Below are 25067 nucleotides of genomic sequence, written 5' to 3'. Positions count from 1 at the left end.
TTTCTATCTTTCCCTAATACCTGGCTATGTACATAAGGACCCTCTTGATCTACAGGAACCTCTATAAGGGTCAAGCCAACCTCCCTCTCTAGGCTGTTTCATGTGTACTGTTGATAATCGGGGTAATCAGATTGGGCATACTGGTACATCTGCTGTGTGACATGCTGAGTCGCGGCAATGGGTTGGGGCTGTGGTACCGCTACGGCCTGCTGTGGAACATGCATAGGTTGTACATTTTGTGGAACATGCTGCTGGACCTGATCCTGTCTGGGCGGACGTGGTCTCTCTTTGGTTTTACCTGTGGCGATATTGTGTTTCAGGACTGTACATTCGTTTACATAGTGACCTGGCTGTTTACAATAGTTGCATGTCCCTTTAACGGGAGCCGCTGAATTATTTGAATGTATCGCGCCCTTTTTCTGACCATCTGCTGGAACTGACTGAGCAACTAACATTTTCATTTTCGTGTCTTTCATACGTCTCTGTTCGTGATCATGTTCCTCTCTAATTCTGTTCTGGTGATATTGTAACATTTGTAACATTTGAGAAGGCGAATTGGCTTGCCATGTGCTCTCAACTTTCAGTACACGGTTCTTAACCTGGGGCAATGAATTTTCGACTAATTTGGATACAAAAAGGTGTGGATATGACTCGCTACTGGTTTTCAGGCCACTATTAATAGTAAAACATTTCTCAAATCGGGAATAAAAATCACTAGTGTCTTCATCGGGTTTCTGTTTGCAGGCTGAGATCGCATCCTAGTCCTCCTTTTTAGTTGCTAACAATCTTGGCAAAACCTGTACTAACAATCCTGGTAATGCTTTAGTTTTGTCCCCAAGACCTAAACCTGGGGTTCGACCAGTTTCTTCGGTTTCTAATTCAGCCCAAATAATCTTTTTGTCCACCACCTCCCATTCCTTTTCTTTGAGTTTCTCGTAAATACCGGCAGGCAACAATACTTTCAATATTTTCATAATGTCAGGATAGGTGTAATCTCCCATGAGTAACATGTCTTTTATTTCACGGTGAAAACCTGCGGGGTCTTTATCATGACTGGGCACTATTTTCTTCATTTCTAATAATTCCATTTTAGTTATAGGCGTGTAAACGAACACACGTTCAAGGTTATTATCTTCTTTCCTGACTGGATGTACTTCACGTAAAGGATTCTGTTTGTCAAAGTTATATGATTGCCTGACTGGGGGTGGAACGGAAACAAGATGTGGAGTCAAGAACATTCTATATTTGTGTCGTTGTTCCAGAATCGTTTCAATTAGATCGGTACCTAGACCTCTCCATCGTCTCAGGAGTAAGTCTTGCAATAAGTTATATAACGGACCTGGATCAGATGCTTGGTTTTCGTACTGTATGATGAGGTGTTGTGTCATGTATATACCAGCTAGTCGCTGTTCTTCTGGAGTAAGACTTAAAAACGTGTGTACTACTGAATCGTCTTTATATATGCTGTCATCCCAGGCCCACTGTACTGCGGACCGGGCGAGCTCCTGATCACGTAAGGTATTCAATTCTTGATAACCTACTCTGTCTTTCAGTACTTTTTCAGTATTTTGGAATACATGCTCAAGGGTACATCGCTCTGGTATCGGACAAAGGTAACGTTTCTTGTGTTCGAGCGTTTCTTGTTTACGAATGGGTCTATCGAAGGGCCTATCAAAAGGATACGGTCCAGGGAGTTTCTCTCTACCTCTATATGCCATCATTTTTCTATTTGCCTGTTGGGAGGTTTCTGCTGGATTCTCTCGTTCATCCTCCTCCTGCGAGGAGTCCGGATCGTCTGATTCAAGTGGCTCTTCGGATTCTCGACGGGCATGTATTACTATTATTTCGTTACGGATCTTTCTAACCATAGCATGTACACATTTCTCTTTATCATGTTTACCCTCAGATATATTCTGGCTCCATTTGGTCAATCTATTCATCTCATCTTGTGGAAAACCTGCCTGATCTTGTTCCCTTATTAAACAATTTACCAGAAAGCGCATGATTAAACCTTTGTTCTCAACTTTCTGACGTGACATGGCGTCACCAACAGACTCCGGTCTTTCTCCTGTTCTAATAAAATGATACATATTGTCTAGATGTTCTGGCATTTCTGGCAGTAAAACTAAATAATCAGTAACACGTCTTAAACGTAAGGATGCTAACAACATGGGTCCTGTTCTACCAGGCACTGGATCATATCTGCAATCTGTAAGCTGTTCTTGAAGTTTTTCGGCTGGAGCTCCTTTAGGTGTTTGTGACATTGCGAGATCTCTCATTGTTATACGTTGTAACTGTGGCGGGGTACGGAAACCTCCTCTAGCACCTCCTGAGGCGGAGGCTTGAGCATAACCTGACTGTAGGGTCGGTATTTGTGGCGGGATAGGACCCTGGGCAAAAGGATTAAGTGGATGAATACCACCAGGGAAAACTACTGGGGAAGCGACAACAGGTGCAGGAAGTGGTGGAGGATGTGGAGCAGGATGTGGTGCGGGTGGAGTTTGCTGTTGCGGACCTGGGGGTAGATGATCGTGGGGTAGGTTAACGTCAGCAGGTGGTACGGGTACATGGGCAGGTGCATTAGTATATGCGGGAGCTACATCGTCTAAATAGGAAGAAAGGAATATGTCTGCTGCGGTCTTATGACGTGATTTAGTCGGAACCAATGGAGGGGGCAGGTCCTTCGGTATTTCCGGGGTCGCCTTGGGCAGGCCCTCGGCCAGAACTGGATACAGTCCTTTCATAATGGCATTACTCTGTCTGTCGTGTTGTTCCATTTTAACTCGTTCTCCTTCTTCTATTAGTTCTTTTTCTTTGGCTTTTTCGGAATCCTCTCTACTTTTCTCTGCTTTCCTGAGTGCTTTCTCTGTCCGTCTGTGTGATTCTTTATGCCACAATTCAATGGCATCTTTCTGTGACTGTCTAGCTTTCTTTTTCCACAATGCCTCTTCTACTCTCATGATGCACTCGGCATCCCATGTCCCTGTAACGGGCCATCTCTGATTCTCTGCTAAGTCTTTCGTGTATTCCACCCACAAATCTAGATATAATATGGCATCTAAGCCATGCTTGTGGTACATAAAATGACCAGGAGTGTCCCTGGGTGGGATGGGAACAGCTTCCTCAAGTATCCCTTTTCTAGTTCCTATCTGTCGTAATTTCGAGAATAAAGGCATTGCTGCCTCCAAAATGGACACGAAAACAATGAACACAATATAATATGCAAACAGTCACTCATACCACGACATTAAACACATTGAAACATTTCGAACATAAATTGACAACCCACTAATTCTATAACGAGAACAAAATAGAACCGTTGAATACAGGAATTACTTGATATACTGCTAAACAGTACAGATACACTGCTAAAACAGTGCAGACCGGGTCTGTGTACCCAAACCCGTCTTGACCGGATACAAATCAATGCACCCATCTTGATGCGTCCCCAGCAACGGTACTCACCGGGAAGCACGGAACGGAAGGCCTCGGAAACTCGACTGGACTGGACTGACGTCACCGCTTCTGCTGCGCACTACGCATGCGCCTCGGCACTACAGGTGGGCCTCTCGACACCTCGGACGCTGCTCTCTCGGCTGGGCTCTGGTCGGGATCCTCCGCACTCCTCACCGCCTCGTCTGGATGTCGATCGCAGTCTCCGTCACCTCCGTGGGCCTGAGGGAGATACAGGAAATCCTGCGGATGCGCTTGGGGTCCGTCACGGCCGTGGCAGGGGGCTAGGCCTGCGACGCATCACCGGCGCATGGGGTGGGGGAGGGGTCCCTGTTCGGGCGCCAAATTATGTGGTAAATATTTCACCGTATCGTTTTTCCATATAATTACAAGTACAAGAATAGCTCAATCAAATGAAAGGCAGAGTCCGGGGTGTCTGAGTCTGAAAGGGCTTTAATTCAGAAATGACTCGAGTCAATGGAGATCTATTCCATCAATACAAGGGTTCGGGTACGCAAGGGAAGATGTCAGGAAAGATGTCAACGATTTATTCACAGTACATGGCATATATAGTAAAATGACACAATAGCATTGCATACAGTAGGCGTGACAAGTGAAATGTATATGATAAGAACACATGTGCGTAGCAAAAAGGCGTGAACATGGGTGTGCACAGAGGCGTGAACTAGAAACGTCACAGAAAAGTGTCATAAGTGGGTGGATGCTTAGTGAATTCTTGCAGAGTCAGCTGAAACCTATGGCCTGGATGCACGCGCAGCTAATATGACGTGTGATTGACGTGCGTCTGGAGGGAGCTAAGAGTCTGACTTTTAACACTAGTGGAGGGGACATAAGTCTGGCATGTCAGATCGACCTGTTCCTGAAACATATCTGATATCTTGTGTTTGGAGGATGTTTATACTGGAGGAAAAGGTCTTTCGGGCAGAGGCTATGCTACACTGAATGTATGCGTGTCTAGGTGCAGATGCGCGGAGCCAGGGCCTACCATGGTAACGGGAGCAATGAATTACATGAGGAGGACAGGAAGGCTTCGCCCTTTACTCTGCAGCCGGGGAGCTGTTTACTTATTTTACTAGACAGGAATGTGTTTTCGAGGAGGCTGAGCTGGCTACGCTGATAACTTGAAGGCAAAAGACTGTTTTTGGCAGGCAGAGCAGGCCGAGCCGGGCACCGCTTGCTTGGCAGGAAGTAAGGCAGAGGTCAGGGATGCATCTCATCTCCACGTTGCAGCTTTCGGAGACAGAGACGGAAAAGTGGTTCAATGGCAGGAATCAGGGCCTAACTCGGCAGAGCCAGGAAAACGTGAAAGTGCACCATGTAAAGACGGTGGCACGGCATACTTAGGAACTGAACTATCAATACATTCATGGTGGATCTGAAAGAGGACATGTTAACGTTGGACGCAAATGTATTTGCGTCTTCAAATTCGGTTGCGGAGGGTAGTTACATGCACTTTAACTCGTACATGGAGACGATGGGGTACTCGTTAGGGGACATAACCGACCATAAAAATTCCAATTACCTCAGTGACCAGCTGGAGATCTGAATATATTTAAATCTCGACAGACTTGGGCCTACTTTATTAATTAAATAGTCCCATGGAAGCAATGATCCATCCATAAACAAATCATCCCAACTATTAACACCAGCTTCTATTAGCGGGTTGGTAAGTGCATCCATTGTCCATGAGGGGGGAGCGGGTAAGTTCCATATAGGAGCCTTCCCAGAATAGTAGCCAACATTAGTCGCTTGCCTCACTTTATACCAAGTAGATGCAATCCCTTGTAAAACTTTCAATTTTATTTTCTTAAAGAATTTGGGATCACCAAATTTGAACAAAAAACCAGACTGGTCTACTCTTCACATTCCAATAATGTAGAAAAAAAGGCCCATCCCTGTTGATGTAGGAGTTATAAGCAACATACGTGTGTGCGAGAGCTGGAACGCCCATGCATTGATTTGAAGGTCTGGACCAGCCAGCTCTCCCTTCGCGCTCTGTAGCTTTGAGATTAACTTTGAATCAAAAAAAAGTGGAATTGAATTAAACAAAAAAGAAATTTTCGGTAAGATACTCATCTTCACCAGGTTAACCTTACCCAAAACAGTAAGCGGAAGATGTGACCAGTCTCTCATAAGTTTCCAGCACTCTGCAGCTACTTTGGTGAAGTTTAGAGAAGCAATCGAGTTGATGTCTTTAATTATGTTTATCCCCAGGTAGCGAATTTGGGTTTTGGATGTCCCGTTATTGTCAGTTATATTAATATTCCAGGACATTGACTCTGTCTTTAAGGCGTTAATCTCATACCCTGAGACTTTACCAAATTTGAGAGCTAGATCGATTATCTCTGGGTATGCTTCATCATAACTTGTAGTAAAAATCATAATATCATCCGCATAAAGTGCCACCTTTTTATCCCAGCCACCAAAAATAAAAGGTTTAATGAGTATATTGTCTCTTAAGGTTTGGGCAAAGGGTTCGATGTATACATCAAAAAGGAGGGGGGACAGGGGACAACCCTGTCTAGTTCCTCTCGTAACCCTGAATGGCTCCGTCAAACCACCGTTTATCAAGAGTGAAGCAGATGGGCAACGATATAACAAATTTATCGTTCTGCGAAATCTATCCCCTACGTTGAACTTCCTCAAGGCCTCCGACAGGTACAGCCAATTCACCCTGTCGAAGGCCTTGGTAGCAACCAACGTGAGGACAGTCAAGGGGATAGCCTCTTTTATAGCAATATCTATAGAGCCTAGTAATTCATAAGTGAGCTCACAAAGCTGTCTCCCCTTTATAAACCCTTTTTGGTTCGGAGCTATAATATCAGGCGCTACCCGGCCCAACCGATTGGCCAGTATAGTGGCAAAGATTTTGTAGTCGGCGTTTAAAATAGAAATAGGCCGATATGAGCCACAATCTGAGGAGGGTTTGCCAGGCTTCAAGATGAGGGTTATGGAGGCATTATCCCATGATTCAGGTGGCAATTCGCCGTCTCTTAGAATTTGATTAAATAGGGTAACTAGGACTGGAGAGACCTCTGTGTTCAGTTTTTTATATATTTCACATGGCAAACCATCAGTGCCTGCAGCCTTTCCTCCCTTTGCTCTCCTTATAGCCTCCTCTACCTCTGTGATGGTTATTTCCTCATCCAAGGAGCTGCTCTGTTCTGGTGTTAAAGATGGTAGAGAGATACCTTCCAACCAACTCATGATGTCATTCTGAGTAACATTAAGATCGTCCTGATATATGGATTGAAAGAAAGTTCTAAAAGCTGCTCTGATTTCATCGTCCCTGGAAAAGGTGCCCCTCGCGGATGTCACAGAGGAAATATTGTTACAAACCCGGTCAGATTTTGTTTTCTAGGCAAGTAATTTCCCTGCCCCCTCCCCATATTGGAAATGTGAAAGCTTACTTGCCTCCCATCTCTGCAAGACACGTTTCTCTAGAATTGCCGATAATGCGTGCTTTAGCCTATCCAACTCTACGTGTTTTTCGGCAAGGTCGTGATTGTCTATTAAACCACTATTGTCAATATCAGACTGAACTGCAAAAATGTTATTTTCTATAGAAGTTACTTCCTCTATATACTGCCTTCTTCTATAGGCTACTTTATTTTTAATAAGGCCTCTTAATGTACACTTAAATGCATCCCATATAGTTCCTGTTGAGGCTGTACCATTATTAGTGTTAAAGAAGTAACGTGTTTCTAACTGTAAAAATTCAATATCCTCTATTGATGAGAGTAAAGACCTGTCAAAGGACCACATTCTTGTATGAGGTGCCATAGCCAATTTTAATTCTAACTCGATTGCCGAATGGTCGGAGAGATGTATTGGAGTGCAGTCTATTGAGGTAATGTCATCAGCCAAAGCTCTACTAGTAAGAATAAAATCAATTCTAGATTTGTGTCTATACTTCGAATTCCTGAATGAGAAGTCTTGCCTTTGACCCTCTCTAAACCGCCAGATGTCAATATATCCATACTGGTTCATTAAACCTAAAAGACAGTTTCTGGATTTAGAGATAATTTTTTGTCTACTGTTAGGGGATTTGTCCAGAAGTGGGTTCAAAGTGATATTGAAATCACCAGCTATAATCACCGGGTCTGGGAAACTTAATAAGTGGTTGAATAGGGTTTTCAGTGCTGAGGGATCGTCAATATTTGGACCATAATAGCCCACTAGTGTTAACTTCATTTCTCCTAACTCTACTGCTACAATGGCCCATCTCCCTCCAGAATCCACTTTCTGTTGTATTATCTTAAACCTTACGGATTTCTTGAAAAGAAACGAGACCCCCCGTGTATTAGATCCTTGTGTTGTTGAAATCGAGGATTCTATCCATCTATTCCTTCGGACCAACTCGAGTATCTCGCTATCGATTAAGTGTGTCTCCTGGAGGATAATGATCCCCGCATCGGAATCTCGAAGATATTGCATGATTTTATTTGCACGAGGCCTGGTGCGGAGACCATTAACATTCCAGGATAATAATTTGAGTTTACTCATTGTGTTGTGAGTTTGGGTTATTTTGGTGAGAGTGACAGTAAGACTAGTAGTTTATGTGACAATTTGTGTAAATTCATGTTGTTTTGCTTGAGATGAGTAAAAAACCTTATATTCAAAAACGTATTTACATAGAAAGATTGGAGCTCATTCTTTGAAGTGTGGTTGTGCCCCAACACCCCCGTGCCCTCCCCACCCCCCCCTCCTACCCTGGGAAAACCCTGTACTCACCAACCGGAAGTTTTCCGGAAGTAAGTGCCCCTAGCTCTTCACCATCTCGACCCTGTGGGCCTCTTATATTTATAGTGTGACTCGCCTTTGGATATACTACTTGTTTTATGGGCAAGTATTATTTTTTTAAATTTTTTTTTTATTTGTTCCCTAACCTATTTTTTTCTCTCTTTTTTTTATTTTTTTTTTTACCCGAGGTGATTTCACGCCTTTATTTTCTCATGCTATATTTTATCCACCCTACTTGATTAATGAAGATTTGATAATTTAAGGCATTAAGGCATTAACAGTTAAAGACGCTTTTATTAGCTGTGTCTCAACACATCTCAGTTCTACTCCCTCTGTTTCCTGCTGCCAAAAGAGAGTAGAAGATCATCTGCAGCCTGCACTGATCTAATATTGTACATTTTGTTGTCTAGCATTATCTTGAGAGATGCGGGGAAACCCATCTGTACTGTAGCACCAAATTTACGAAAAGCGTCCATCCTCCGGCCCAGCTCCCACTGTTTGTCTAAAGTGAACCGGGACAGATCCGAGCGAATCTGAAAGTTAAAGCCTTTAAATGATTGTGACTTTAGCTTACGCGCTTGATTTAGGATATGCTCCTTCAAGGAGTAGGTATGAAAGTTTACAAGAATTTTCCTGCGTTTAGTCCGCTGTGGGTTGCGTCTAAAAGGATCCCTATGTATGCGTTGAATGTCTGTTGCTAGCTCCTCAATAGAATGGGAAAGATTTAAAGTTTCTTTTAGTAGAGTGATTATGTAGCTCTTGATATCCGTGCCTTCGCTTCCTTCAGGAACATTCAGGATGCGTATATTGCTACGCCTTGCGTTGTTTTCTAAGAGCTCCATTCTCTACGAAAGGGCTTGATCTTCTTTTTTTAATCTTGTGATGTCTTCCTCGGTGCCCTCAGCCCTCATCGATATTTGCCCCACAGTTTCTGTAATGGAATGCCTTGTAGCGCATTCGTTATAAAGACATACATTCCTTCATACGGCATCATGGAGGGGAGCCATGGTCATTGCTGTGGGTGCTCTGACATAACGCCCATAGAGTTTGACATATTCCCAGATTTACAACATAGCGTAAATCTGGGAATGCTTTAAAACCATGCACCTATCACGGGGCGGCGTAACGAGGAGAAATATCTTTATTGCTCATAATGTATTTTCAACAGTGAATATTACAGCTCCTGATACAAGGGAGATCCCAGTTAGCATTTCCTCGCTGGACCCGATAGGAATAGAGTGCTATCACACAGTAAAAATATTTTGATTTAGCAGCTATGCAAAGAATATCATTTTGTTATTTATCAAATCATTCAAAGTACAGTTTTTGTGCAATACAAGTATATATTCAGAAATGAATCTGACATTCGTATTTTTTTTAGTCCACAATGTTTGCAGTCCAGTGAAAAAAGTGAGATCCAATTGGGTCTGAGGTTCTTATTTACGAGAAGTTTACTCTGCCGGAAGTTCACTTTTTTTGATGCTCCGATGTTGTAAGCATCTCAATCATATATATGAGGAAATGCAAAGCTACTCTGTGTGGCTTTCTTTGGCCTCATAGATATAGAGTAAGGGAAAGCAGCGCTATTCACTGACTTGCCTTACTCTACTTCAATGAGTTGTTCAATTGGTGCTGCAGTGGGTTTTCCCACATAGCAAGCATGGATTTTGGCGCTGCACCAGATTTACCTAATCACCTAAACTTGGGGCAGTGACAAAACCTTATGCCTTCCCAGATCAGGCATAACGAGGAGAATTGTTTTATTTCTCCTTGTTTTTTCCTCTTTCCATTAGTGCTGAACTCTGCAGCACACACTGAAAGAGGAAATGCCTCTAGGGGTTGTTTTTGTGCAGGCAAGTGCCCCTTCCTGTACAAAAACAACCCTGCCTGAAACCTAGGCATCCTTGCACACTGGTGCAAGGGTGCCTGTGTTGGTGCCAGGTCGCAAATTGTGCGCCAGAAGACTTGCAGCGCTGCCCTACACCTATTCCACATAAATTACACCCTGAGTCTGGCAACTACTCTGAAGTCAGATCCAGAATTCGTCCTGGTGCAGTCCCAGAGCAGTGCACAGACTGGAGACAAAGGAGCCACATCAACGCATATTCACAGTGTGCTTCGCTGTGCCAGCAGGTGAGATGGAAATGCCTCCATTTATAGAGGACCAGCTGTTTTCGTCCGAGTTGCACCCCTCGGGAGCTATTGAAGCTCGTAGCAAGAACAGCTGAAACCTAACAGTGGCCCAGGAGAGAAAACAAAGATACAAACAATATGTCTCTTCACAAGTAGTCAATAAAGTGAGATCTAAAAGTCTGCTTTCCAGATGTTTCTAAGTGCCCACATGTCTGTAAATAAACTCATCCTCATATATAGCACAAAATATCACCATTATGTTCTGCACTTAATATACGTGTTAAATATTGCCTAATGGAATCCGTTTTAGCAATCTTTGAAGAACAGAAGACTGAGTTAAAATACTGTAAAGTTTAATACTTCTGCCTTGCAGGTTACATATAGATATTGGAAGCAGCTGCATTACTTCTTCAGCTATTTGGCTAGGATTTTAAATTGTGGCTTGCTGGTGACTTGAAGGTATTTCTGTAAAAAGTACAGCATTCACAGATAACCAGTTTCACTTATTGCAAATTGACACTACAAAGTGACCGGCAACACAATGCATGAGTCAAACTGAGCAGTATGTCACATGTGACCCAAGTCTTACAGGTTTGACCTCCGTTACTACAATCTGCGGGGTCATAGCAGGAATTCCTGAAAATACTCTATTGGCATAATCAACTTTACTTAATGTCTGTGACTAAGCTGTGTGGTTTATTTGAAATACTTTATAAAGGAAAAAGGTATTTTCATATTTGAAGAAGAGGTAACATGCTTTGACCATTCTATTCGATTGTAAGTCCAAGATTACTCTCCATTCAATTGTAGGACCAACGAGAGCTCTCAGACTGAAACTGTGTACAATACCAATGCTTAAATGAAGCTTTAGATCAGCCTATTGCATAACAGTTTAATTTCTGTACTTCTCATTTGAAGGCTATCCTTCCTCTTCTTATGGTTGTCCCTCCTTGAGAGCATATCTTCTCCACCATCAGTTTGATTTGATAACTAGTATCCTTTTATAGCAACGGAAAAGGAAACAAGTTTGTATTCAGTGTCTAATGGGAGTACCTATGTTTTCTGTATGCTGCTTTCACTTAACATCACATCAAGGTCATCCATTTTTCCACTGCCTCTCGGCATCCTGCTTGTTGTTGGAGAAAAAAGATGAAGAAAAATAACAAGGTAATTCTTCTGATTGCGGGTTAGTTGAACCAATGCCTGTTCAAATGCTTACCTTATCCCGCAATCAGAAGAATTACCTTTTTCTTATGTTATTTTTCTTTATCTTTCTTCTCACACATGTAGCACCCGGCTGGGTCCCTTTTGAGTATTCTCTCTACCTTTTTTCACTTTATTGGTGGTGCACATTCTTCACGTAGCTGCACAACCCCGTTGAAAGGTACTACATGGTCTATTGCACTTCCTTTAAGTGCTGCAGTTGGAATTTAATACCCTTAGTGATATCATTCTTCTTTCTTCGTAAACTCACAGATGTCAAATTATTGATGGTTGTCTTTAAAAATTGTGGAAACCAAGCTTTATACGTCACAAATTTACCACTCATTTTTTAACGTTCCATTAACACAAGGGACACAGAGCACTATTGTGTTTCCTTTTCTGTACATACTTGTATAATCTTTGAATGATATAAAATAATCATTGTAAATACAAACAGAGGTGTTCATGGTCTCCTGTCCTATCTGACATAATATAAACTTTTAATAGTGCGATTGTGCATATGATTATCAATATCGACTGGTAATTTTTTGCACAGCAACCATTGTTTCTGTTATACTTAATGACCCAGGTTCCTAGAGAGTTGGGTGTCCCTTTTGCTTGATTTCGATTAGTAAGCCTGAAGCAGAGATTGTGCCACACACTAAGTATCCTGCCATTGTAGCCTGTGAGTGAAGTTTTAAACTGGCATTTTGACCTGGCAAAATAAACCTTTTGTCAGGCCTAAACCTTTCTTCTTACTAGATGTAAGGCACCCCAAGGGTAGGCCCTATACAGCTCCGAGGGCAGAGTGCAGTTTATTTAAAAAGTTGGACATGTCCGGGTAGTGAAACGTCTTAAATTCTGGGTAACATTGGGTTACATAATTATAATTAATAAGTGATAACTTTCAATTAGCAGCAAGTAGGAATGCCAGGTTTGGTGTCTTCATACTTGTAATTTAAAACACTCTTCAATGGTAAAGTTGGATTTTAGGACACAACTCCGAAAATGTCACTAAAGTTGGTATTTTCTTGCCCCAACCATCTGGTGCCTGCAACATTTATCCTTGGTCAAATGACACAATGAAACTGGCATTTGGTCTTTGTCTGTAGCTCCTAGACAGGGAGATAAAGGGGGAATAGATGTTGGCAGGATGGGCCATCTCTGACCTAATGGCAGCTGAGCTGTCACTGAACACACTTGCACACCACAAACTCTGCCTAAGCACACTCAAAAAGGGTTGGACACAAGTCTTTTGGATCCCCAGACAAACTGGGTCCGGGGCAGGGAGGCAGGAAATTCCAAATAGCTATAGGGGTTGAAACCTTCAGGACCTGCTCCTACTTCAAAGCTGACGCCGAGTATAAATATTGGACCCTCAGAACCATCTCTTCAGTACACCTCTGGACCTGTGGAAGGCTCAGAAAAACTGCTTGTTTGCTCTGCAGGAAGAAGTTTCTCAGCGCAAGCGGTCGTGAGCATACGCGACCACTCACGATAATAACCTGACCTCCCCACGTTGAGAATCTCGCCGATAGGTTTATTTTCCACACTCGCAAATGGCAACTTGATGTTGCTGATCGTGAACAAGGAAAAAGTCTTGCCGGGATATCATTTTTCGAGCTTGCGGTCGGCAACTTGACGTTGAGGACTGCGAGCAAGCAAAAAATGACAGCTACGCTACACTTATTTGCACTGTGCTACATGCCATTTGTGTAGTGCGAAGTAGTGCAAACTTCACAAACTACACAAGCAAAGTGTAGTACTTCGCTCAGGGTTACCTAGGACCACCAGACCGACCCCAAGGGCTAGTTGACTGGCCTCCTGATCAGAGCCTCAGGGACAGAAAGGGCTCCAACCACCTTGAACCCTGCATCTGAGCTATATCTGCTGTAAGTCTTGCCCCCGTGCCACCCTAGTCCTGAATCATTGGAAGTGGGCCTGAAGGTGCTCTGCCAGCCCAGCTGTGGTCCTGTGAGCAAAACCGACACAGCACAATGTATCTCCTCTAAGCTCTGTTGTAACTGCTGCTACTTGACACATCCCTGACACAGGGCCATGCATCACAGCACGCACTTCCTTTGAACTGCCTCTGCACAGCACATTCTCGACACAGGACTTTGCATCACAAGCCCCTCATCAAAGTCATCCTTGATGATGGACTTTATCTCACAGCCCAACACCTTCCTTGAACACACCTATGTGCAGCGCATTCTAGGCATGGTATCTCACTACGCTCCACAAACCGGATTTAAGGTACTTTTTGCAGAAGGCCTATCTTGGTCACTGTATCTGGTCCGCTCTCCATCACAGTCAGCCTGAACTTGTGACTTTTTTACACTTACATCTTTTGAGTGATCTCCTTTTAAATCTTCTTTAACATTGCATGTCACCAGTTTTACTGATTGTAGTTTTGTTGTTTTTGGTCCCAACACATTTAACAAATATTACTTTATTTTTCTAAATTGTTGTGAGTTTTTCTTATGTTGTGTTTTCACTTTATTACTGTTTGAAATGCTGCACAACTACTTTACACATTGCCCTTAAGTGAATCCTGACTTTTTTGTTCTAAAGTTCCAGAGGGTTAAGCACAGGTTAAATGAGGGTTTTCTTGTGTTTCACCCTAACAAGAATCATGATTGCAGCTTGAGTAGGGTTTCACCCCCTCAACCAGTAACCTCATTTTGTACAGTGTTGCAGATTAGGTCTGACATTTTTGTGCCAAGCTACCAGAGGATCAAACACAGGTCAATTTAGTAACTTTCTATTGTTCACTCTGACAAGGATTGTGATTGCTATGTGAGAGGGTCTTCCACCCCCTGAACTAATATCTCAAGTTCTTATATATGTTCTGGCAATGCTGTTTCACATCAGCAATGGGCAATGATAAAGAAAAGGAAAGTTGGGAGTTACCTTTTAATCACAAGTCCTATTGGCTTTGTCAATGCTTCTTTTTGTGGAGACATTGAAAGGTAAGTCAGTCAAGTAGAAAAGAGTATCAACTGCCTTTCAGGTGGAGATCTTTACATCACAATGGGAAACATTGACACTCTTCTAAAATAATGGGGGTGTTAAAAGAAACTGCACAGCATGATACAAGAGGCACGTAGATTTTCCTCCAAAAACATTGCAAGCCATGTCTAACCTGCAGCCTACCATTGAAACTCAATGTGCAGTTCAGAAAAGTAAACTGATGAGATGGCATCCTTTTTCCAGAGCTTAGCTCATGCTCTCATAGGCCAGACTTGCAGCACATCTATGAAATGCACCAGGAGTGATCACCTTACCTTGAACAGATGCAATACATGTTGCTGTATCATTAGTCATGGTGTAATGAGAATTACAATGCTTTGTACAAAGTTGTTTTTTGCCTTTAGTACAAGAGAGGCTGCAAACAGAATATTGGATCTCATGACTGTGAGAAGGGGCATTCACTTATAAATGTATGTTGTTCTGACCATCTTTTCCCTATATGTTCTTTAGATTGGCAAAATCTATACTACTATTATAAAGAGAGAACTTGCACCTTTTGGCAAGGTAATCTCGGGAACCACAGCGCCAATCTACACACCCGATACATCTTTGAAAATGTCAGGGTGTGTATATGGACATAGGCTACATAAATAAAAATAAAAAAGCAAAATAAAAAAATTAATTTACAAAACAAAGTAGTCCCCTGAAAGTAGCGCCGGCCTAGACCTAGCGCTGGCCGCGACGCGATGTGCGTCATGACGAAGGAGGAGCGGCGTCGTCATGGAGGTGCGGCGTCGTCATGGAGGAGCGGCGGGGTGGTGGTGCAGTGGTGCAGTGAGTAGCGGCGGCAACGACATGAAGAGGTGGCGGTGCAGTGGTGGCGACATGAAGAGGAGGAGCGGCAGGTCAGGTAAGAAAAGTAAATAGGCGGGGGAGGGAGTCGGGGCGGTACTCAGGAGGATGGAGGCGGGGGGGAGACTGAAGGCGGGGGGGCGGGAGGCTGGAGGCGGGGGGTGGGAGGGAGTCGGCGGGTGCACCGCTCGACAACATGCTGCCCCAGCCACCTTCTGGCCCCGGCCTAAAAATGCAGCCCCCAGCCCCCTTCTGCCCCAGGCAACGCTGGAGCGGGCTGCTAGTATATGCATAAACAGTGAAAAGCATCAATTTTGTTCTTGTTCTTAGAAGCATGCTTTTCCTATGCTGTGAAGTGGAAAGCAAAGAAAAGGGTTTCTTCACACACTATTTAAAGTGGAACTGTGCAAAATATGCCTTTGTGAAATGTAGCTCACCTATGTGTCGGAACGCCCAACAAGGGCTTTGAAATTTTCTTGCAGCCAGTGTACCAGGAAGTCAGAAACCCTTTACTTAGATGCCCATAAGGGTACTTCAAGGTACCCAGATTACATGAAAGCCTAGTCACCTTCCCTCACATAGTTATTGTTGGGTCAAGAGGGACGGCTTCACCATCCAAATCGTTCTCCCAGTCAAAATGGTGTAACAAGGCTAACTTTAGGTTCCCTGGGGACTGCCAGCTTAAGTGACCGGCACCTTAGATAGGCTACTGCAGTCTGGATACTCTTTCTTGCCCCATTCAGAGCTTCAGCAGGTACAGAATGGGACATGGTACTTTTGCTTCAGGCACTAACTGTTGGTGTTCCAAGCTACCAAATATAAACTTCCCTTGCACAGGAGGGATGGAAAGCTATCACTGGGTCCAGAATTGAAACTCCAGTTTGTCCAGGGGTGTAGAACCTGGGATGTTCACTCGTCAGTGTCTCAAAGTGCTCATGAATGGTTTCTGCAGCCATTGGGAATACAGAAGTTAATGGAAAGTCAAATCTCTGACTGATCTTTTTGTAGAATCTCCTAGACATAGCTATTGGGCTTTGAACTTCAGCCACCAGTCCTTGGTGTCTCATGCTACTCAAGATACACGGCCACATGTATGAACATTTGTTATAGTGATTACCTAATTGTGATTTTCAAAAATCGCAATTAGATAATCGCTATTACAAATGTATGAAACCCCAAGAGTTTCAAATCAACGTACCTCATTAATACTAATGAGTTAGGTCGCAATTTTCTACCCCCTATGTCTGTGATTGCATTTAAGTAAAGCAATATATTTTTTTTTATGCAGGCAACGGTCTGTGGGTCCAGTGCCTGCTCCTAAAAAGGGTTTTGCATACATTCCGAAAGGGGAAGGGGTCCTTTATGGACCCCTTCCGTTTGCAAATGGGTTACCAACAACTTGAAGGTGGTGGTAAAATGTTTTGCGGCCCCATTCGTTATCACAAAACATTCATACATACCATTATGATTCGGCATTAGGAAGGGATGTCCTGAACACGCCCCTTTCACATTCCAAATTGAAACCCGTTTTGCATTTCAGGAACCGAATTGCAAAATAGAGTTTGAACCATGTGAAAAGCTTTTCAGAGTTTTCGAACGAGCCGATTCTGAGAATCGGCCCATTTGCGAACACAACAATCCTTGATACATGTGGTCTACAATTCTGCAAGCCAAGGATTTCCCTCCTTTGATGTGGGAAAGTTCTGACTTGCCTGTTCAAGATACACCACTGATGCCTTCCCATCCATTAATCAGTGTGACTGAGCAGTTTGGCAGCTCCCCTCAGCGGTCCAAACATAATCAACGGAGTCAAGTGCTACTAGCCCAGGATACTGGAATGAGGCCCAAGCCCTGTAGGCCCTATCTCACCCAGTGCATTTCCACAGCAACTCCGAATTACTATTCTGGTGGTGATGGAAGAACTGCTATGTAGCACACAGGTGAAACAAGGAGCAAGTTGGGGTTGCTGATCGCTGTTTCATTGTCCTGTCCACCCATCCCCAGCAAACAATTCTTTGCTTTTAAAGGCTCGTCTGGGATGGACAAGTGTGTACTTCTTCCTTTAATAGGTGTACCTCGCTGGTTGATCTTGGGTGTAGCATATTCCTGCCTCAATGATTGAGCCAGGCACATGTAAGTACATCCAGTACAGTGACACAAAGAATGGATCATTAAGTAATTTAAGGTTCATTTGATAACTATGGTAATTCTAGTGCTAATACATGTGGACAAGCAATGACATCCCGGGATGGGTGCATTTTTTACACCAAAAGAAGTTCAGGTTCACCTGACCCCTTCTGGTGACCATCAATAACCTCAGGCAAATCGCATGTCCCAGTATTAGTAATGTGTGGTAAATAAATTTTACCTAATCATTTTTCCATATAATTATCAATACAAGACAGCTCATTCAAATGAGAGGCAAAGTCCGTGGAATCATACGGGCTTTAATTGAATAATCCTCGAGGATGGGACATCATGTTCCATCACCACTAAGGTTCAGGAAGGGACATTCAACTTTTTATTAACAGTACACATTATATATAGTAAAACGGTACAATTGGAGCCAATACAGTAGGCGTAACAGGTGAAAAGAGAGAGATAAGAACACATGTACGTAACAGGAGGCGTGTAAGAAGGCGTACACATGGGCGTGCACTGGACATGTCAGAGAAACGTAACATGAAACGTCACAAGTGGGTGGATGCTTAGTGAAAGTTTGCAGAGTCAGCAGAAACTTCTAACCTATATGCGCGCGCAGCTGAGCATGACGTGTAACCGGGGAGAACTGGGGGGCTTTGACTTTTGCACGAGTAGAGGAGACTGGTGTCTGGGGTGTCAGAACGACCTGCACCTATAGCATATCTGGTATCTCATGTTTTGAGGATGTAGTGTCTGGAGTAAAAGGTCTCTCGGGCAGAGGCCGTTCATCACTGAATGCTAGTGCGTGCAAAGGGATCTTCATGTAGAGTGCGGGGGCCATAGGCCTACCATGGTAACGGGAGCAGTAAATTACTTGCACGGAGACAGGAAGGCAGGGCCCTTTGCTCTGCAGCCGGGAATATGTTTACCTATTTCACTAGACTGGAATGTATTTTCGAGGAGGCTGGACAGATAACTTGTAAGTAAAACATCATCTTGGCAAGCGAACCAGGCCGAGCCGGGCACCGCTCGTCTGAGGCAGGAAGTAAGACAAGGGTCAGGGATGCATACAGCTTTCAGAGACAGGAAAGATGAGACTCGGGGCCTCGTTTAAGGGCCTAACTCGACTGGGCCAGAAAACATGGACGAAAACTTGAAAGTGCACCATGTAAAGACGTTGGCACCGTAGGTCTAGAAACCTAATAAACGGGATATGTATGCATGGCTGGATAGCTGACATGTTAACGTTGGACGCAAATGTATTAGAAAATGAACAGAAAAGAAGTTACACGACATACAAGGAACATGGGTGCATGGATAGGGTGCGAGTTGGGGGACACTTTGGCTACCTGAAAATTTCTATTCCCTCCTTGGCCCCTACTTCACCCTTTAGGATATATCTATATTCATGAGACCATCTATCTGTTCATATAACATCATTTGTTCATCTTTTATCATTCGGGAACGGGAACTTGGACCTGGAATACAGGCTGTGGCGCACAAGCCGCAAATCGCTGGCCCACATTGCAGACATAGACAACAACTGAATACAATGGCCAATATTATACCTAGGAATGATAACAATTTCCATCCCCAAGCAGATATCACACTCCAGAGCCAACCGGACCAAGTCCAGGTGCCTGGATTCTGGTGAATCAGATGAGCTATTTCATGAAGCCTAGTAATAGGCTTATACACAGATGGCGCGTTATTTGGAATAAAAACGCAACAACTGGATCCGATGACTCTACAAGCCCCGCCCCTATCGGCCAGGATGACGTCAAGGACAAGGCGATTTTGAAGAACTACGAGTCTCATAGCAGATTGTTCTTCAGTCAGGTTACCTAAGGCAGAGGTAGTTTTGTTCACTACCGCTTCAAGTGTTCTTGTTAATTTGCGTATTTCCTTACTATTCTGGACAGGACCTACAAAGAAAAAGAATCCTTTATTGAAATCTGTATATTGTTCCCACGTGATCTCAGTCTGATCGACAATTGGGGTCTTGATCTCCCTTCTATGTCTTACATTCACAAGCCGTGAATTTCGATGATAATCAGGCGGGGCTAGGAAAACAGGTGGCAATAGGAACGCAATATAACACGTCCCATCCCAAACAGGGGGCAGATGAACATAAGCTGTATGTCCACAAATAAAATAAGAATGGCGAGAGGCTTTGAAAGTAGACTTTCCTTTGTCACTGAATTCGACCACAGTATTACAATCACTGTGTCCTAGATGTACTGAACCATTCTTTCTGACGCATAATTCACCTTTCACTGGCAAAACTGTAATAGACGGCAAGTTCGAATTAGTCTCGGACTGGACATTCAAGATCATGAGATTGAGGGAAAAGTTACCTAATGCATACACTTCATTTTCTAGATCAGTCCCTATCCTTTGTGGGAGACCGTCTGCGTCTGGGAAACATGCTTTATTCATGACTGTATTCAGGTTCCCCCATATCCAATTGCCTTGGGAAACTTTGGACTTACTATCTAGGGAAGACATTAAAGCAAACCATGCACCACATGAACCATTTTGTGTGAACGGGTAAGGAAAGAGAGGCAGAGCTCCCTTGTATTTCTGGTAAGGTGGGAGTCGGCCACATACCCAACAATTAGTAGCATTGCTGGTCTGGTGAGTATGATGTAACATACGAATGAATGTATTGTTGCGCATTGCTAATCGATGGGAAAGTTCGTGTGGAGGCAGGTCGCTGAAAGTGTGCTCTGCAGAATCATTAGAGGAAGCATGTACATGTGAATTGAAAGGAAAGAAATCATGTAACCAGAAGCTTGCACATATTATCAGAATGCTTAGAAGAAACATGAGAATTAACGATATCACACAACGACTGTGCAAGTTCTTACAGTATCGTTCTCTCTTTTTGATACGCCTATCTCTCTGACTACTGGGGTCTATCTTATTCATGTCAGAAACCTGTCTAACCGCTTCACCCGAGGGGGACTTAAACAATTAAACGCCGTCTGACTTACTAGACCTTACTAGACCTTAGTTTTAAACGGTACTCCTCTTGGGGAGTTTTCTCTATCAGGGGAAGTTTAGAGTCAATGTCCGGGAGGGGGCAGTCTTTATTCAGAGTATCTGGGCACAGTCCATGAATCTTCTTTATGTGGCTGGAGTGCAACCACCCCTTCCTGCCTTCCAGCTTGACCGCAGTCCTCGTCGTCATCAAAACCAACTTAGGCTGTCTCCACCTCGGCTCCAGCGGACTTTTCCTGTCGAAATTCCTCACAAGGACGTGCTCGCCGGGGACCACTTCATGCGGTTTCACTTGGGTGTTGTCTGGGAAGGCAGCGGCGACCTGTGAACGACAAGATTGTAGTGCAGACATCAAGGAGGCCAAGTAATCTGTCAGCATAGTACTGTCAACATCTGTGATTTTCTTTGGCATAGGCGTACCCCACATATTGGGAGGCCGCCCAAAAACTACTTCAAAAGGAGACAATCCTGTTCTAGAATGGGCTACCATACGCAAATAGAAGAGTGCAACTGGCAATGCTACTATCCAATCTACACCTTTTTCTGCACATATTTTGGCTAATCGTGTTTTCAGGGTCTGATTGTGTCTTTCGACCAAACCAGCTGCTTCGGGATGTCGTACACAGTGGAACTTCCACTGGTAACCTAACAGGAGTGAAACCTGTTTCATGAGCTCGGACGAGAACGGTTGTCCATTATCTGAATACACGACACGGGGCAAGCCGTATCGCGGGAAAAATTCACGAACCAACTGCTTAGCAGTGGTCGCGGCAGTGTAATCTGGGACTGGATATGCTTCTGTCCATCTGGAAAGGGCACATACAACTACAAGGACATATTTAAATCCTCTACATCGGTCCATCTGGATATAATCCATCTGTAGGACTTCAAAAGGATGATCGGGAGGGTGGAAACCACCTTGTTCCACAGGAACACCTTTGCCTGGATTGAACTGACAACAGATCATGCAAGTACGCACTTTCTGTTTTGCTGCTGCTCGTAAATGCTTGTTAAACCATCGATTCTGGATGCTGTCTAACATAGCTTTTTCTCCTAAGTGTGCAGGACTATGTGCTGTATTAATGATAACTTGAACCATAGAGTCGGGGAGGAACCATGTGGCTCTTCCCTTCGTCATCCATCCCTGATCTGTTTGGATCCCTCCTTGTTCAGTCCATTTCTTGATTTCGTCTGGTGTGGCATGTGTCTGTATGTCGAGTACTTCTAGTATGGGATCCTTCACTTTCATGCAATGCGTCTGTGTTGGTACTACGGTCTTTGTCAGGTTTGTCTGAGTCTGAGCTGTAAGCTTAGCTGTTTGATCTGCCAGGTCGTTACCCTGGGAAATAGTATCAGTAACTTTTGTATGTGCTTTGCACTTCATGATAGCAATGGATGCAGGTAAGTGTGTTGCTTCTAACAGAGCTTGAATAAGGGGACCATGTTGGATCTTGGTACCGTGAGAAGTTAAAAAACCTCTTTCTTCCCAAAGAACACCGAAGTCGTGAACGACTCCGAATGCATACTGTGAATCTGTGTATATGTTTACTTTCTTGTTCTTGGCTAGTATACAGGCTTGGGTCAGAGCGATGAGCTCTGCTGCTTGGGCAGACAGTGTGTCAATGCGATGTGTTTCTAAGACTTCAGTTTCAGTGGTCACCGCATAGGCGGCCACTAACTCTCCTGTACTTGTTCTCATACATGAACCATCCACGTAAAGTGTCAGGTCTGGATCGGGTAATGCAATGTCTGTCAAGTCTTGTCTGGGCTTCATTACTGTATTGATGACTTCTACGCAGTCATGTGGTGTCGGGTCGGTCGTGCTCGAGGGTAACAATGTGGCAGGATTTAGTATGTTGCAGCGTCTGATTTCTATGTGTGGCTGAAACAATGTCAATTCGTATCCAGTCAGTCTTGCTATGGTCAGGTGTTGAGTCTGGGTTCGGTTCAAAAGAACTTCCACGGAATGTGGAACTTGTACTGTCAGGGGATGTCCTAACACTATTGAATCTCTTTGTCTGATCGCTAGAGCTGTTGCTGCAACTGATTTGAGGCACGCAGGCAGAGCCAGGGCTACTGGATCCAATGTACTCGAAAAATAAGCACAAGGCTTATGGTGTCCTGCTTGATCTTGTGTGAGAACAGATAATGCTGTGCCATCGCGTTCTGTAACAAAAAGTGTAAAAGGCTTGCTACAACATGGTGTCGCTAAAACAGGTGCTTGTGTGTGTTCCTGAGTCCAAGGGAGGACAGTCGAGGATGCTGCCTCCTGTGTTGTTAACTGTATGAGTGGTTTAGCTAGAAATGCATACTGAGGAATCCATTGTCTGCAGTAAGAGGTGAGGCCAATGAAGGCCCGTACCTCCTTTTGTGTCTTGGGTTGTGGCAGATGTGCGATTAACTGGATACGTTCTGGTGTCAGTTGAAGCGCACCCCCTGGAGTCGTCTGTACGGGATGAACTTCTCGTAGGGGATTCTGTCTGTCTATGTGAAAAGGATGGTTTACGGCCAAGAACAGTGGTTGAACAACACTGTATAGGGTGTAGCACAAAGAAGATGTTGTCAGGAACCCTTGGGAGAGTTTCCATTATTGTGATGAGCAATGCAGTATACAAAAAGTGTTGGATAGAATGCTTAAATTAATCTCAGCCATTTGTAATTACTTGGATATGCATTCAAGTACATCGGTATTATGCTCACCATGTCTCCTCAGTTTGGACCCAGTCATATGGAAGTCAATCTTGATCCTGCTCCACAAGGAATAGTCTAGCCAAATTTGCCAAGTTAAGTCCTCCTGAAACTGGAACACAAGTAACCCTAGACCATTTTGTACAGATTTGCATAGGGCAGGCCTTTACCTAGAGTGGCATAGTGGAAGAAAAACAATGGACTGGAATTCTGCTTAAAGCAATTGCTAGTGGCTCACTTTAATTCAAGCATACTCGCTGTCATCTTGTTGTTATTGCAGTGGTGCCCTTAGTGTGATGTGGGTCCCGTAATCACTATGCCATAGCACTCAGGCTACACCTTGCTGATAAGCCTCAAGTAGGGCTAAAATGGACTGGGATTGTCTGTGGTCCCTTCTGCAGGGTGTTGCACTTGGCAGTCTGGGGCAGATGGTCCCCATGTGGACCATGGTCAGTACAGATCTGCATATGACAGCCCAAAGTGAACAGCATTTTGTAAAAGTAAGGTAGGGGACGTTGGCAAAAAAGATGAATAACTTTAGGAAAACTATTTGCTCTAAGGGCTGTGCTGGTTAGGCTATGGTGCAATATGAGGCTGGCATATGGTGTGGGTGAAATAGGTATCACCTTCTGGGCCCAAGGTGGGTGGTTACATAATTTTATTTCTGCCCAGTGCTTTGAATATCACAGTGAAGAAGTTGAGTGATGAGTGGTACATGTTTGGATGAACTATGAGTCTCTTAAGGTAGCTGTTAGAAATGGGATTTCTGGTTGGCTAAGGCTTGCACCAAAGAAAGGCAGAAACCACCACTCTAGTCATGGCAAGGGAGTTACACACTGAAGACAACCCCTGCTCTACCCCTTGGAAGCTTGGCACAACCATCCAGGCTTATCCCAGAGGCCATGTGTAAAGCGTTTGTGCAACAAACACACACACAACCGCAACACACTAAGCACACTGCAAAAGAAACTCCACACAAGGTTATATCATAAATAGCCTTTGTATTATCATAAAACACATTAGAAACAAACTAACACATTACACTGTGCCAACTGGCACTGGGTGCTATTCACAGGGGATTATATACAGGACCGGGCCAATTGGGCCAGGTCAGGACCATCATACCAGGTAAGTAAATATAAACCATGACCAATAACCACAGGTACAATAATGACCTAAGCATTATCACATTAGCAATAGACTCCATCCTAAAATATCATAGCATGACATTAGGTATGACCACATTAGCGATAGACCCCCTCCTAAGCATAAACGCATTATGTATTAGGCCTCACCAGCATAAACACATTGTGCAATAACCTCATGAACATAAATATAATAAGAGGCAGAAATCAGGGTGCATAAATCACATCACATAAATCATATTAATATACACAGCCCCAGTATTTATACACCTTTTCCCTTTGTCTGCACCAGCACAGGTCTTGGAGAACCAGAAGAAACTGGTTCAGGGGGGAATTGGAGCACTCTGTTGACTGGGCTCCTTTTCATTATTGTTAAGTGGGGGCTCATCATCAGACACACCACAGGGAGGCAGAACCAGCATTCACTAGGGTAGGCACAATCCTATGCGGGGACTAGGGACTTCTCCTCCCACCACTCCAAATGCAGATATCCCATTCATCCTAGTGCTGACTCACCCTGCCCCTCCCGGAGCCACACACACCTCCCAGCCCCTGTCACTCACAAGCCAGATATGCAATTCACATCAAGCAGGCAGACCCATAGCACACAGAAATGCCAACTTCTAAAAGTGGCATTTCTAAAATAGTTATAATAAATCTGCACACACCATTGCGTAGCATTTATTATCACTATTTCAAACAAACCAAACT

The sequence above is a fragment of the Lissotriton vulgaris genome, chromosome 4_1, assembly GCF_964263255.1.
Source record: "Lissotriton vulgaris chromosome 4_1, aLisVul1.2, whole genome shotgun sequence".
Lineage (NCBI taxonomy): Eukaryota > Metazoa > Chordata > Amphibia > Caudata > Salamandridae > Lissotriton > Lissotriton vulgaris.
The sequence above is the reverse complement of the archived record's forward strand: the minus strand, read 5'-3'. Positions refer to the sequence as shown.